We start from the raw sequence: 16,995 nt of genomic DNA, 5'->3' as shown, positions 1-16,995 counted from the left end.
GCAGATAGGAGAAAGAAGCTTGTAACGACGATTCGGTCCGACTTGGACCATTTACAGAGTCACACTGTGACTGTAAATGGTCCAAGTCGGACCGATACGTCGCCGTAAGCTTCTCTCTCCTATGTGCGGGTTATCTGTGTATATAGCAACTGTGGTTGGTAGTGCTTGGTATGCCACCGGGGTGAATGTTTGATATGTGGGAGACGTGGGTGGGAGTTGGTATGAGTTGCTGCCAGAGTCATACACGCTCTCATGCCAGCCCCATCATACACGCCCTCGTCCCAGCCTCATCACATACGCCCTCATCCCAGCCCCACCATACACGCCCTCGTCCCAGCCTCATCATATACGCCCTCATGCCAGCCCCATCATACACGCCCTCGTCCCAGCCTCATCATATACGCCCTCATGCCAGCCCCATCATACACGCCCTCGCCCCAGCCTCATCATATACGCCCTCATCCCAGCCCCATCATACACGCCCTCATCCCAGCCTCATCATATACGCCCTCATGCCAGCCCCATCATACACGCCTTCGTCCCAGCCTCATCATATACGCCCTCATGCCAGCCCCATCATACACGCCCTCATCCCAGCCCCATGATACACACACACTATTTATTTATATATACATTAGGGCCGGCTCATGGCCATCCAGTCCAACTAGGAAAATATGCACTTGTGTACACACCAATATTGGTGCATCTAGTGATACAAACTTACCTACCTACACCCCCACCCACCACATTATCCATGACCACAACACACCAGTCCCAGCCTCACCACATACTGCCATAAGGATCAGAGTTGCACGACTGAAGTAAGATGCAATTGGAGGTAACTCTGGCATCTTGATAGCTGTGGTTATCTCCTGCAACTCTCTCATTACCCCTACCGCTTCCCTGGTTATTGCTGATAGTAATGACATTTTTGTCCCTTGCAGGGGAAGCTTAGTAATATGTTTGGAGAGAGGGAATGAGGTTGGAAGGTCCCCTGTGTGTGTGCACGCGCGTGTGTGAGAGGGAGACGTACACACACACACACACACACACACACACACACACACACACACACACACACACACACACACACACACACACACACACACAATGTTATACATCCTACGTTGACGGTAATGGGATGTATAGGTATAGTCCCAGTGTAGCAGTAGTACTTGTAGTAGTAGTAGTATCCTGTTTGAGGTATACAGTACCCGTCAGATATTGTTACGTGTGTAGGAGAGCCGTAATAGTCATCTGTATTGTGTTAACCTCTGCTGGGGAATACCAAGTATGTGAGGCGGTGTATTTGGTGATGTGGTGCGGTGTTTGGGAGGAGAAGCAAGGCTTTAGGTAGGTACCTAGTTGTGTGCTTAGGTGAGGAACATGACCACCACTACAGCCAGTTTTCTGGCCCATTCATTGGTGCCCCGTGGCCTGGTGGCTAAAGCTCTCGGTTCACACGGCGAGGGTCCGGGTTCGATTCCCGGCGAGGGTAGAAACATTAGGCGTGTTTCCTTACACTGGTTGTCTATTTTCCCCATCAGTAAAATGGGTACCTAGGTGTTAGTCGACTGGTGTGGGTCGCATCCTGGGACAAAACTGACCTAATTTGCCCGAAATGCTCTGCATAACAAGCGGCTTTCTATATAGTATGTCAGTGATGTCAGCTAGGACTGTATACCTTGTACATGTACTTGTTGAAATACAGATATTATTATTATTATTATACCCCTCATGGAAGGTTCCTTGATGTTGGTGAGGGGTTCTTGATTTAGGGAATTGGATCTGTGCTCCAGTTCCCCGAATTGAGCCTGAATGCCTTCCACATCCCCCTCCCAGGCGCTGTATAATCCTACGGGTTTAGCGCTTCCCCTTGATTATAATAATAATAACTATTATTATACAAGAACTATTAGAGAAATAAAGGTATTTGAAGAAGAATCTGGTCCAGTGCCTGCAACCAATGCCAGGTTGTGAGCTACGAGGGTAGAAAGTCCCTCGAAACCAGTCACAGGTATGTAATCTAGGCTGGCTCACCAGGCAGTCAGTGCGGGAAATGTGGCCTCGGGCCGGGGTGAGACAGTACTTGTATCTTTCATATAGACCTTTGATGGGTTGAGAGTTTTCCCTGTTCCTGCATCCCGGTCTTGAGTCAGACTTGGATGATGATTGCCTGGTCAACCAAGCTGTTGCTGTGTGCTGGCTGCCCGCACCACACACACTTCAGTCACAGGTAGGCCATAGATGTGCTAATCAGATCCAATTTACTACATCTTGCGTCTGTCATTCTTGCATATTTCTAAAAAATTTCATTGAAGTTTAAAGTAGTAATGGGACGATACCAAAAATTTTACCGATACCAATACTCAATTTTAGCCCGATATCTACACCGATACCATGAAAATTAACCGATACTCACCGATAGTGATACCGTTTATGTAGCACACTCATAGTACTTAAAACGATTGTTAAAACACAACTGGTTAACTTGTTAGTGTTATGTTGAGAAAGGGTTCTTGATCCAAATAATTGAAGTCACTCTCCCTATGGATCAAACCTGAGCATTGTGGGATAAATGCTTTTCCCCTCTGAATTAAGTTGCAACCTGACTAGTAATGTTGACTATTGTCTCAACTCTTGTATTTATTAGGTATTAATTTTAAATTCTCTGTTGCAGGTATGGAGGTAGACAGAGTACTGTGTATGGCAGTGTGGTGAGTATTGTGTCTGGGAGCAATGTGAGTGTTGTGTATGGCAGTAAGGTAAGTATTGTGTAATGAATTGTGTATGGGCGTAAGACAAGTGTATGGTGTTTACTCTTGTCCACAGAGTCCTTTTCCGATTTCAAAAAAATTGAAAATAGTTGCATACGCTAGCGCCTGATCTGGGATCGTACCGCAGGGGGCGACGACCCCCGGAAACATCCATCACGATGGATTCAACATGATATCAAGTGGCTTCTTTTTCGCTTCTCAGATATTACGACTTTCAGCTTGCGAAGCTGCCGTAGTTGTTCAACCCTTACCTGGAGGTTACCTGGAGGTTATTCCGGGGATCAACGCCCCCGCGGCCCGGTCCACGACCAGGCCTCCCGATGGATCAGGGCCTGATCAACTAGGCTGTTACTGCTGGCCGCACGCAGTCCGACGTACGAGCCACAGCCCGGCTGATCCGGCACCGACTTTAGGTATCTGTCCAGCTCTCTCTTGAAGGCAGCCAGGGGTTTATTGGCAGTTCCCCTAATGCTTGATGGGAGGCTGTTGAACAGTTTTGGGCCCCGGACACTTATGGTGTTTTCTCTTAGTGTACCAATGGCGCCCCTACTTTTTATTGGCGGCATTTTGCATCGCCTGCCCAGTCTTTTACTTTCGTAGGGAGTGATTTCTGTGTGCAGATTTGGGACCATTCCTTCCAAGATTTTCCAAGTGTAGATTATGACATATCTCTCCCTCCTGCGTTCCAACGAGTACAAGTCAAGTGCTTCCAAGCGTTCCCAGTAGTTAAGGTGCTTGACAGAACTTATACGTGCAGTAAAGGATCTCTGTACACTCTCTAGATCTGCGATTTCACCTGCTTTGTATGGAGATGTTAATGTACAGCAGTATTCCAGCCTAGAGAGAACAAGTGATTTGAAAAGGATCATCATGGGCTTGGCATCTCTCGTTTTGAAAGTTCTCATTATCCATCCTATCATTTTCTTTGCACGTGCGATCGTGGCACTGTTGTGATCCTTGAAAGTGAGATCCTCAGACATTACTACTCCCAGGTCCCTTACATTATTTTTCCGCTCTATTGTATGGCCGGAGTCAGTAGTATACTCTGTTCTAGTTATTATCTCCTCCAGTTTTCCATAACGGAGTAGTTGGAATTTGTCCTCATTGAACATCATATTGTTTACCGTTGCCCACTGGAAAACTTTGTTTATATCTTCTTGGAGGTTAACCGCGTCCTCAGCAGATGACAGCCTCATGCAGATCCTAGTATCATCCGCTGGAATACATACCTGGAGGATGTTCCGGGGGTCAGCGCCCCTGCAGCCCGGTCCATGACCAAACCTTGTCGTTACCCTCATCTCCCTGCTGAAGTCTCCTAGCTTAGACTGACACATTTCAACATCTTGTGTGAGCCCCATCCTGTGTGGTGGAGCTCACACTGTTGTATACCATCCTGTGTGCTGGAGCTCACACTGTTGTATACCATCCTGTGTGCTGGAGCTCACACTGTCGTATACCATCCTGTGTGCTGGAGCTCACACTGTTGTATACCATCCTGTGTGCTGGAGCTCACACTGTTGTATACCATCCTGTGTTGTGGAGCTCACACTGTTGTATACCATCCTGTGTGCTGGAGCTCACACTGTTGTATACCATCCTGTGTTGTGGAGCTCACACTGTTGTATACCATCCTGTGTTGTGGAGCTCACACTGTTGTATACCATCCTGTGTGCTGGAGCTCACACTGTTGTATACCATCCTGTGTGCTGGAGCTCACACTGTTGTATACCATCCTGTGTGGTGGAGCTCACTTGTCCTGTGTCCTGACAAATCTTACCTATCATATAATATAAGGTAGCAGCACACTGCTGATGTATTCAGCTTGTGTTAAGTAAAAGTTAACGATACCAGCAGCCGACATTATAACACTCCGCGTTAGAATGAGATCATGGGAAATGTCACGCCGGATATATGGTCCAATACGCGGATATAATGATGTGTTACGGACCACTAGAGGTGCACATGTTGAGGTTGCCTAAATTACACAACCGTGAAGACTTATAAAAAATCTATTAGTTCAGTTGTCTTGTGCAGAAAACTGCATTTTTTATATCTTACATTTTTTAATATAAAATCCGACGATAAGGATTTTGTGGATTCCATCATAGTGTCCACAAAGTCCTTATCCGATTATATATATATATATATATATATATATATATATATATATATATATATATATATATATATATATATATATATATATTATAATTATTATTATTATTATTATTATTATTATTATTGCGTGGAGACATGGTACACTAAAGTAGCTTCACATTCGTCATCTATTAAAACACAAATGGATCTCAGAAATCGCACAGAAAAGGTACATTTGAATGTTATTAAGCGAAAAGATTCTGTCAATGCAAATTATTGCCAGAATTTAAAAGACTGGGATTTTAACGTGTGTTATGAAGTGCGATTTGTTGTGAGCGCCACGTAGCACTTTATGAAATATCACTGCGACAGAAACACACTTCGTAAAATTGTCTGATTTTTTTTTTTTTTTTTTTTTGCATTACCTAACCATTGTTTTAATGCCGGTAGAGATTTATATAGATTTTGCCTTGAAGAGGTGATCTGTTTAGCTCTGTAAGGAAAGCTGGAATGTGATCAGATTTTTCTCCCTGTTGTTATTTCAGGATCAGATCTTATAGTTGATGGCCTGATCAGTCAGGTTGTTGAAGTTAATAGCACAAAGGAGGGGCTGGTCTGGAACCGGGACACATGGACGATGACCCTCGGAATCACGGACAGATAAACAGATGTTACATACAAGTGTTGGATCAACTATAAAACTATTGAAGTAGACAGTAAATCTGTGCAGCATTACAGTAGAATTGTATTAAATAAAAAAAATTCTGGCAAGAAAGGTGAAAATAGAAGAGCATGGTGGCTGGGATTCATTAAGTTACCTGTCTCCGGGTAAGACCCGGAGAGAGAGAGAAACTGTTGCTAACAGCAAGTCTCAGGGTTCGAGATGAGGAAGTGATAGTTGCAAGAACACAAATGTAGTAATGTTATTGGAGACGTATTGGTAATCGTGGCGAGTCCAGCCTATACGTCTGCCTGTCCCTGCCTTGGTCGAGAGAGTGAGGGAGAAGGCTCTAGCCAGTGGTGGGCCATACGTTAACACAAAATCTGGTCTACATAGCCATCATAGCCTACCTAATCCTGCACTTGGCGGAGGTAATGTGTATGGCAGGTTACTGTAGGAACTTAACACTCTCCGGTGCTGTACAGCATGGTCTAGAAATACAGAATTAATATCAGTATTAGCTGTGAATGAGGTTAATAACACAATGCCAAAATATTTAAGTGTTTGCTGTAGTTCAAGATAATGTTTATCGTTACACCTCGATATTACTCAGAATGTTTCTTTATTGTTACTAGGGATAGAACAATATCAAAATGTTTTCCGATACCATCAAAATTAATCGATACCGATACTTTGGCACACCCCTAATAAGTACACCTAGGTATCTTGCAGATAGTTGAGGATAATTTCTGTAATACCTTGATAGTATCTTGCAGATAATTGAGGATAAAGTCTGTTACACCTCACTATTCTAGCCACCACCTCCTCACTGAGGTATTTCGACAAAGCCGTGTCTCTCTTCATAAAAATTCTTTCTTTTCTCCCCTTTCTCCTGTCCCCTTTCCTTCGTCCCTACCCTTCTCTCCTTCCCTTCTCTTGTCGCATTTCATTCCCACCCCCCTCCCCTTTTTCTCCCTTCTGCTGCTGTCCTCCCTCTACCCCTCTCATCTTTTATCTCACCTTCTCCCCTCCTCTAACCTTCTCCATCCCCTCCCCCTCCCCTTCCCCTCCCCTCCTTGCTTCCGCTTCACTTGTGTGTTGAGGTGTCAGTAACATGCCCTTCAGTTCACACTGACTCCACCATCTTTTGTTTCTACCCTTCCCTTCACGCCCCTGTGGTAATTTTAACAACTTGGCCCTTTTTGTGTGTTTGTATTTTGTATGGGTGTTTTTGTTTGTATTGTATAGCCGTGTTTTGTATAGTCACTTTTGTTTTGTGTTTGTCTTTCGTGCGGTTTTTTTTAATTCAACAATGCAAAACAGTTTTAGGGAACATTTCTTGTATATTTACGTATTGCATCGTAGTGTATTTGATTATCCTACTTGATGAAATAAATGTTTAGATTTTAGTGTTTATTGTAGTGGGATAAATATCTTTTGCTAAGTCCATAAGCAAGTGTGTTTACTGTTTAAAAATCGAGTGTTTATTTACTAAATTTAGAGCCTGATCAGTTGGGCTGTGTTGTATCCTGTTTACCACGTAAATTAAAATATTTAAACTAAAAATCAATTATTTTCCTGTCAGAATTTTTAATCTCGGATTTTATTGTACTCTTCGTGTGATTTTCTAAAATATACGTGAAACAATAAAAAATTAAGACAAATGAGCTAAAATGACATGGCCTTGGATGCACTGGAAGAAAATCAGAATGCAGATGTAATATACACAGACTTTGCAAAAGCATTTGACAAATGCGATCATGGCGTAATAGCCCATAAAATACGTGCTAAAGGAATAACTGGGAAAGTGGGGAGATGGATCTTCAACTTCCTAACAAATCGAACACAAAGAGTAGTGGTCAACAGAGTTAAATCGGAGGCTGCCATAGTGAAGAGCTCTGTTCCACAAGGCACAGTACTCGCCCCCATCTTATTCCTTATCCTCATATCAGACATAAACAGAGATATACACCACAGCACCGTATCATCCTTTGCGGATGATACTAGGATCTGCATGAGGCTGTCATCTGCTGAGGACGCGGTTAACCTCCAAGAAGATATAAACAAAGTTTTCCAGTGGGCAACGGTAAACAATATGATGTTCAATGAGGACAAATTCCAACTACTCCGTTATGGAAAACTGGAGGAGATAATAACTAGAACAGAGTATACTACTGACTCCCGCCATACAATAGAGCGGAAAAATAATGTAAGGGACCTGAGAGTAGTAATGTCTGAGGATCTCACTTTCAAGGATCACAACAGTGCCACGATCGCACGTGCAAAGAAAATGATAGGATGGATAATGAGAACTTTCAAAACGAGAGATGCCAAGCCCATGATGATCCTTTTCAAATCACTTGTTCTCTCTAGGCTGGAATACTGCTGTACATTAACATCTCCATACAAAGCAGGTGAAATCGCAGATCTAGAGAGTGTACAGAGATCCTTTACTGCACGTATAAGTTCTGTCAAGCACCTTAACTACTGGGAACGCTTGGAAGCACTTGACTTGTACTCGTTGGAACGCAGGAGGGAGAGATATATCATAATCTACACTTGGAAAATCTTGGAAGGAATGGTCCCAAATCTGCACACAGAAATCACTCCCTACGAAAGTAAAAGACTGGGCAGGCGATGCAAAATGCCGCCAATAAAAAGTAGGGGCGCCATTGGTACACTAAGAGAAAACACCATAAGTGTCCGGGGCCCAAAACTGTTCAACAGCCTCCCATCAAGCATTAGGGGAATTGCCAATAAACCCCTGGCTGCCTTCAAGAGAGAGCTGGACAGATACCTAAAGTCAGTGCCGGATCAGCCGGGCTGTGGCTCGTACGTCGGACTGCGTGCGGCCAGCAGTAACAGCCTAGTTGATCAGGCCCTGATCCATCGGGAGGCCTGGTCATGGACCGGGCCGCAGGGGCGTTGATCCCCGGAATAACCTCCAGGTAACCTCCAGGTATACATTAGAATTCCAGTGGCGGGCACCAACAGCCTAGTTGATTAGGCCATCAAGCAGGAGGCTTGGTGTGGGACCCAGTCGCAGGGACGATGGTACCCGGAATAGATTATTGGTTACTTGGAAATGATTTCGTGGGTCACCCCTCCCATTCTTCTGACGAGACCTGGTTGATGGCCCGAGCAACCAGGCTGTTGGTATAACACCCCTGCTGATCAGAAAGTGATTCGAGGAAATTTATCCGGTTCTATCTAAAGACCGGCAGGAACCTCTTGTAGATGAAGGGCGTTCAAAAACTAACGTGAAGGAGCTAAAAGGCACAATACTGTGAGTGGAACAATGCACAGATAATCCACACGTAGGATAGAGGAACTTACTACGACGTTTCGGTTCGATTTGGACCATTTACAAAGTCACAGTGTGGCTTTGTAAATGGTCCAAGTCGGACCGAAACGTCGTCGTAAACTCCTCTCTTCTATGTGCTGGTTATTTATGTAACGTGAATTACCTAGTAGTGATGATGGTAGAGGATCTCACTATGAAGGATCACAGCAAAGTCATTATCCTGCCGTCGGTATACAGAGGAATTCCAGCCTGGAAAGAACAAGTGATGTAAACATAACAAGGAGCACTGCACAAGGCCTACTGGCCCATGCTAGGCAAATCCAAGTCACCTACTGGCTCAGGCCAGTCAGGTTCAAGTCATTGAAGAGTATTATCTTGGGCTCAGCATCCTTGCTGTAGTGATAGCAAGAGTGTTGTGATCCTCGAATATGATATCTGACATCATTGCTCCTAGGTCTTGCACATGGAACTCTTGCTCTTAAATGATTGAGTTTGTTGTGTACTCCTTTTTAGTCTCCATTTCCGCCATCCGTCCATAGCGGAACAAGTGAAACTTGCCCTAGTTAAACATCATATTGTTGTCTAAGGCTCACTGGAAGACTTGATTTATATCCCCCTAAGATTCACAGTCTTCGACGGACACTCCCATATAGATTCGGGTGTCATCAGCAAAGGATGTTAGTGTTGTGATTGATGTCCTTGTCCTTGTCGGATATAAGAATTTGAAACAAAAGTGGGTTGAGTGTTGTGCCTTTAGAAACAGAGTTTTTCACTGTGACAGCCTCTGACTTCACTATGTTTACCATTACTCTCTTGGTTCTAAGTGTTTAGGAAGTTAAAACTCCATCTGTCTTCTTATCCAGTTTTCCCTATCTTCACACATTTTGTGCTCAATCACAGTACACTACATCAGCATTTAGCTTTTGTAGTATGAGTAATATGTGAATGTATGTGGTATGTGTGCTTGTGAGTATGTAGTGAGCGCATGTGTGTGTATGTGCGCACGTGTGCGTGCGCGTACTTGCGAGTGTGAAATCTGTTCTTTCATACAGCAGTGAACAAGATTTTGTTGGTGTGTTAAGTGTGTACATTCCTTCCTAGATGAGAGAGGTGGAAACACTACACGCTAAGGACGTATGTGAAGCGTGGCTACCATCCATCCTGTGTGTGTGTGTTCACTCAAGAACGTGGGAGTAACGTCTTCATGTGCGTATAACGTGTATAATATGCATGTGTGTAACGTAACATATGTATCTACAAGCGTGTGTGTATATATATATATATATATATATATATATATATATATATATATATATATATATATATATATATATATAATCAATGAATCACGAAACAAATGATTTTGGATAATTTACCAAACTGCGGCAGGTCAGGATTCGACCCCACGAACATTGCCCCGCCTGAAGAGAGACATCATACGTGTCACCTTACCGCGACTAGCCGCAGATTCGAACCCATGATGTTTTGGTTCGCCTCATGGTGAGCGAAAATCACACATGACGCTCTAACCCACAAAACCATGCAATCCTACAAGAATCAAGCACCCAGCAGAGCTAGGTGTTTTACCTTGATCCGAGGACATACGGTGGTGTGGGTGCCTCTGACATAAATATATACGTATATATATGTATGTGGGGTATTCCTTGAGATAAAATATCATTTGACATACAATCTACTATCCTATATGCAAAACTACAGTGGTCTATTCTTCATGGAGAGTAAATTATGCAGCTCTTGGGAATTACAGGAGTAAAAAAAATGTAATGTGTTTTGTATTTGGGAAATGTTATTTAGAGAGCGCTGAGGAGTTTTGCTCCGGGACCAGACGGCTCCAGGGTAATAACGGGAGACATTAATCATGGTTCCACCGTGAAAAATTACGATAGCGGCGGCATACAGATAAGGGAAGTGTAGCGGAGACTTGAAGCAGAGGATGACGGGCGCCCTCATTAGTGCCAGGCAACTGTGATGATGACTTGTAGTGGTGGTCGTCTCCCTGTGTGGATGCTGTGGCATGTTCGTTGTGTAGAAATGTGGGTGGTGGTGGTTTGTTGGGATGTATTGGTGGGGGGAATGTGATAGTGGAGTGTTAAATGGAGTTTCTGATGGTGGGGAATGCTTTTTTGTGGGTAAATGTTTATGTAGTGTTGTGTGGGAATGTAAGCGTAGATTATTCCTTATATAGGAAAGTGAATGGTGGAGTGTTGTCAGGATGGTACTGGTGGAGTGTTGTGTCAGGATGGTGTTGGTGGAGTGTTGTGTCAGGACGGTACTGGTGGAGTGTTGTGTCAGGACGGTACTGGTGGAGTGTTGTGTCAGGACGGTACTGGTGGAGTGTTGTGTCAGGACGGTACTGGTGGAGTGTTGTGTCAGGACGGTACTGGTGGAGTGTTGTGTCAGGATGGTACTGGTGGAGTGTTGTGTCAGGACGGTACTGGTGGAGTGTTGTGTCAGGATGGTACTGGTGGAGTGTTGTGTCAGGACGGTACTGGTGGAGTGTTGTGTCAGGGTGGTGCTGGTGGAGTGTTGTGTCAGGGTGGTGCTGGTGGAGTGTTGTGTCAGGGTGGTGCTGGTGGAGTGTTGTGTCAGGGTGGTGCTGGTGGAGTGTTGTGTCAGGATGGTGCTGGTGGAGTGTTGTGTCAGCATGGTACTGGTGGAGTGTTGTGTCAGGGTGGTGCTGGTGGAGTGTTGTGTCAGGGTGGTGCTGGTGGAGTGTTGTGTCAGCATGGTACTGGTGGAGTGTTGTGTCAGGGTGGTGCTGGTGGAGTGTTGTGTCAGGGTGGTGCTGGTGGAGTGTTGTGTCAGGGTGGTGCTGGTGGAGTGTTGTGTCAGGGTGGTGCTGGTGGAGTGTTGTGTCAGGATGGTGCTGGTGGAGTGTTGTGTCAGGGTGGTGCTGGTGGAGTGTTGTGTCAGGGTGGTGCTGGTGGAGTGTTGTGTCAGGGTGGTGCTGGTGGAGTGTTGTGTCAGGATGGTGCTAGTGGAGTGTTGTCAGGGTGGTGCTGGTGGAGTGTTGTGTCAGGGTGGTGCTGGTGGAGTGTTGTGTCAGGATGGTGCTAGTGGAGTGTTGTCAGGGTGGTGCTGGTGGAGTGTTGTGTCAGGGTGGTGCTGGTGGAGTGTTGTGTCAGGACGGTACTGGTGGAGTGTTGTGTCAGGATGGTACTGGTGGAGTGTTGTGTCAGGATGGTACTGGTGGAGTGTTGTGTCAGGATGGTGCTAGTGGAGTGTTGTGTCAGGGTGGTGCTGGTGGAGTGTTGTGTCAGGGTGGTGCTGGTGGAGTGTTGTGTCAGGATGGTGCTAGTGGAGTGTTGTCAGGGTGGTGCTGGTGGAGTGTTGTGTCAGGATGGTACTGGTGGAGTGTTGTGTCAGGATGGTGTTGGTGGACTGTTGTGTCAAGATGGTGTTGGTGGAGTGTTGTGTCAGGGTGGTGCTGGTGGAGTGTTGTGTCAGGGTGGTGCTGGTGGAGTGTTGTGTCAGGGTGGTGTTGGTGGAGTGTTGTGTCAGGGTGGTGTTGGTGGAGTGTTGTGTCAGGATGGTACTGGTGGAGTGTTGTGTCAGGATGGTACTGGTGGAGTGTTGTGTCAGCATGGTACTGGTGGAGTGTTGTGTCAGGGTGGTGTTGGTGGAGTGTTGTGTCAGGGTGGTGCTGGTGGAGTGTTGTGTCAGGATGGTGCTGGTGGAGTGTTGTCAGGATGGTACTGGTGGAGTGTTGTGTCAGGATGGTACTGGTGGAGTGTTGTGTCAGGATGGTACTGGTGGAGTGTTGTGTCAGGACGGTACTGGTGGAGTGTTGTGTCAGGATGGTACTGGTGGAGTGTTGTGTCAGGACGGTACTGGTGGAGTGTTGTGTCAGGATGGTACTGGTGGAGTGTTGTGTCAGGACGGTACTGGTGGAGTGTTTGTGTCAGGATGGTACTGGTGGAGTGTTGTGTCAGGACGGTACTGGTGGAGTGTTGTGTCAGGGTGGTGCTGGTGGAGTGTTGTGTCAGGATGGTACTGGTGGAGTGTTGTGTCAGGATGGTACTGGTGGAGTGTTGTGTCAGCATGGTACTGGTGGAGTGTTGTGTCAGGATGGTACTGGTGGAGTGTTGTGTCAGGATGGTGCTGGTGGAGTGTTGTCAGGGTGGTGCTGGTGGAGTGTTGTGTCAGGGTGGTGCTGGTGGAGTGTTGTGTCAGGGTGGTGCTGGTGGAGTGTTGTGTCAGGGTGGTGCTGGTGAAGTGTTGTCAGGGTGGTGCTGGTGGAGTGTTGTGTCAGGGTGGTGCTGGTGGAGTTTTGTGTCAGGGTGGTGCTGGTGAAGTGTTGTCAGGGTGGTGCTGGTGGAGTATTGTGTCAGGGTGGTGCTGGTGGAGTGTTGTGTCAGGATGGTGCTGGTGGAGTGTTGTGTCAGGGTGGCGTTAGTGGAGTGTTGTGTCAGGATGGTGCTGGTGGAGTGTTGTCAGGGTGGCGTTGGTGGAGTCTTGTGTCAGGGTGGTGCTGGTGGAGTGTTGTGTCAGGGTGGTGCTGGTGGAGTGTTGTGTCAGGATGGTGCTGGTGGAGTGTTGTGTCAGGGTGGTGCTGGTGGAGTGTTGTGTCAGGGTGGTGCTGGTGGAGTGTTGTGTCAGGGTGGTGCTGGTGAAGTGTTGTCAGGGTGGTGCTGGTGGAGTGTTGTGTCAGGGTGGTGCTGGTGGAGTGTTGTGTCAGGGTGGTGCTGGTGGAGTGTTGTGTCAGGGTGGTGCTGGTGGAGTGTTGTGTCAGGATGGTGCTGGTGGAGTGTTGTGTCAGGGTGGTGTTATTGGAGTGTTGTGTCAGGGTGGTGCTGGTGGAGTGTTGTGTCAGGGTGGTGTTATTGGAGTGTTGTGTCAGGGTGGTGCTGGTGGAGTGTTGTGTCAGGGTGGTGTTATTGGAGTGTTGTGTCAGGGTGGTGCTGGTGGAGTGTTGTGTCAGGGTGGTGTTATTGGAGTGTTGTGTCAGGGTGGTGCTGGTGGAGTGTTGTGTCAGGGTGGTGTTATTGGAGTGTTGTGTCAGGGTGGTGTTATTGGAGTGTTGTGTCAGGGTGGTGCTGGTGAAGTGTTGTGTCAGGGTGGTGTTATTGGAGTGTTGTTGGGGGATGATGGTAATCAGTATAGTTTATGCTAGTGTAAATCAACAGACTGTAATAGTGATAGAAATTTCATATAATAATGAATTTACATTTAAGTTACCTGTACAATATTGTGGTGGTCAGTGTCTTGGTGGCCCGGTCCCTCACCAGACCTGATAAGGCTGTTAGTATTAATTACAGACACTCCAACATGGGCACCACAGCCCGGCTGATCAGGAAATACCTTAAGGAACTTCAGAAGTTTGGAAAGTAAGATAGTCTGTAATATGGAAGAACACCAGATCTGAATAATTATTTGGGATGAAGTATGACTGAGGAGAAGTGAACGAAATTGAAGATTATATTAAAAAATAATTGCTAAACCTTTTTATGTTAGAGACGTGTTTTAAGAGAGCTCTAAATCATGAAATATAACAGATGACGGCACACCCACAAGATGCTTCCTGTTGTGTAGGCTTTTGTTTACATTATCCGTGTCTGCCGAGTATCAACCTCCTTAGCGCCTTTTAGTCTGACCTGTCGTGTAGCCTGACCTTCTCTGGCAAGTGTGGATTAACAGATTCCAGCCTAAAAGAGTTCATGACCTTCCCATACCAACAGTGATTAATGAGGGTGGGGGTCACCTTTCAGTCTCCTTCCCCCATGAAGAGATATACAGTCATCAGGTTTAAAAACATTATTAATGGTTCAGATTCTTCACAGTATTGCAAACCACAACCACCACAGGGGGGAGTTGAATGATAGCTCTAGGCCTTTCCTGTTGCAGTCAACACATCATGAGCTTGCAGTGTTGTAGATATAAGTAGAAAGTTCAAGCAGATTAAACTAAGGGGAACGTTCTTGCTCATATGAGCTAAAACGTTTTGCATCTTGTATCGCTTGTTCGATGTCGTGCCGAATAGGTAAATCTGGTCAGTTGGCAAGAACTCATTTAAAATTAAGTCCTTCCTAAAATTTTCTCTTATACGTTTAAAGATATATATTTTTCATTTATGTTAATGTAAAAATTAATAATTTTGTACCAAAAGAATCTTAGAAAAATTACCTAACCTTACTATAACAAGCGCAATTTAATTTAGCCTAATCCAGCTAAATATATTTTAGATACCCTTACAGTAATTTAATAATAAACAAACACAATGAAATATATTTTTTTCATTAGGTTCGGAATGATTTTTGCGAAATTATTGCATACACAAATTTTCGCTTCCCTTATTCGGAAAGAAAGGCATTGCTATTTAAGCCAAATTTGCAAGTTTTACCTATTCGGCACGTATATATATATATATATATATATATATATATATATATATATATATATATATATATATATATATCTCAATAACAACACTGCGCTAGCCAAGGATTCGAACCCATGTTCTACTGGCCCGCCATTGTGAGCGAGAACCACATGACGCCTTAACCCACAGGACCAACCAATCCTACAAGAACCAAGCACCCAGCCAAGCTAGGCGTGTTACTCTTGGTCCGAGTACACGCGGAAGTTTGGGAGCTTTCAAGCTAATTTCATTCTCCCACACCTCCGTATGTCCTCGGACCAAGAGTAACACACCTAGCGTGGCTGGGTGCTTGGTTCTTGTAGGATTGGGTGGTCCTATGGGTTAAGGCGTCATGTGGTTCTCGCTCACAATGGCGGGCCAGTACAACATGGGTTCGAATCATTGGCTAGCGCAGTGTTGTTATTGATCAGTACCACTCGTTCGTGGTTAAAATAATATATATATGTAATATATATATATATATATATATATATATATATATATATATATATATATATATATATATATATATATATATATATGTGTGTGTGTGTGTGTGTGTGCGGTAATCGCGAACAAGCGATACAAGATACAAAACATTTTAGATCATGTGAGCTAAAACGTTCCCCTAAAATAATCTGCTTGGACTTTCCACATCCGCCTTTTCCCCCTTAAAAAAATAACTAAGGACATGTACACTTATCTAAAGTTTTCATTATTTATCACCTTTAACTCTAGTAATTCCTTAACATACATCTTCACAGCTAGGTACAATCTCAACTTAACAAAATACGGACAACATTTTCAATGTACACAAATTATTTCTATAAAATTTTACAAAGTAACATTACAGCTGTAACCTTCTAACCCACCAACCCACCTCTGCTTTTCTCCGTTTTTTTTTTCCTTGTCGTTTTCCCCTCTGCTGGCCATGACATGTCTGCTCTCCTCCCTACTTCCTCCTTCACCCGTCTGCTGCACACCCTTCCCCATGTGCATGAAAAACTCTCCCCCTTGTACTGTGTATCCTCCCTCTCCACCCCTTGTATGTATCCTTCACCTCTATCCCTTATGCATCTTTCACCTCTTCCACACCCTTCCATCTCTCCTTCCACACCCTTTACACGCCCACACATTCCACGTCTCTTGTTGGCAACTAGGTGAGGTATGGCAGTAAATTTAACACAGGTGAGGTACAGACAGGTGTGAACCACGACAGCTTACCAAGGTATGGCTAACTTATGCCTCTGAAGGAGTGAGTGTGAAGGTAGATGGTGGGCCAAGATATGATGCTAGGGTTACCTGTAACTTACGTGTTGATGCTTCCTGGGATCATTGCCCCTCACTGCTCGAGCCTATGTTTGCCTGGTCATTCAGGCTGTCGGTGCTTCTTACACGCAGTCCGTGTAGGCGTCTTCCTGGATCCTCAAACACCTGAGTGAAATTGCTGAGAATTATAAATACAAGTTGCAGAATAAACTCTTACTAAGGCAACGTTTTGTCCAGATAGTGCTTTTATCAAGTCTTGATTAAGATGTACTCTGAACGAAACGTGTCGTAATAAAAGCTTGTTCTGCATACCTTTGATGTTTTTGTTGAGTTCGAGAGTTTTTCTGCTTCCGAAGCCTTGTCCTTGGCCAGGGCGTGGTCCTGGTCCTGGCCTTGACCCTAGCCCTGGCCCTGGCCCTGGCCCTGGTCTGTCGGCTCTACACCTGTATATCCATGACAAACACTAATTTACACATGGACATTGTTAAACGGACAGGTACCGAATTTG

The sequence above is a fragment of the Cherax quadricarinatus genome, chromosome 45, assembly GCF_038502225.1.
Source record: "Cherax quadricarinatus isolate ZL_2023a chromosome 45, ASM3850222v1, whole genome shotgun sequence".
NCBI classification, from domain to species: domain Eukaryota; kingdom Metazoa; phylum Arthropoda; class Malacostraca; order Decapoda; family Parastacidae; genus Cherax; species Cherax quadricarinatus.
Note: the sequence above shows the minus strand (reverse complement) of the source record.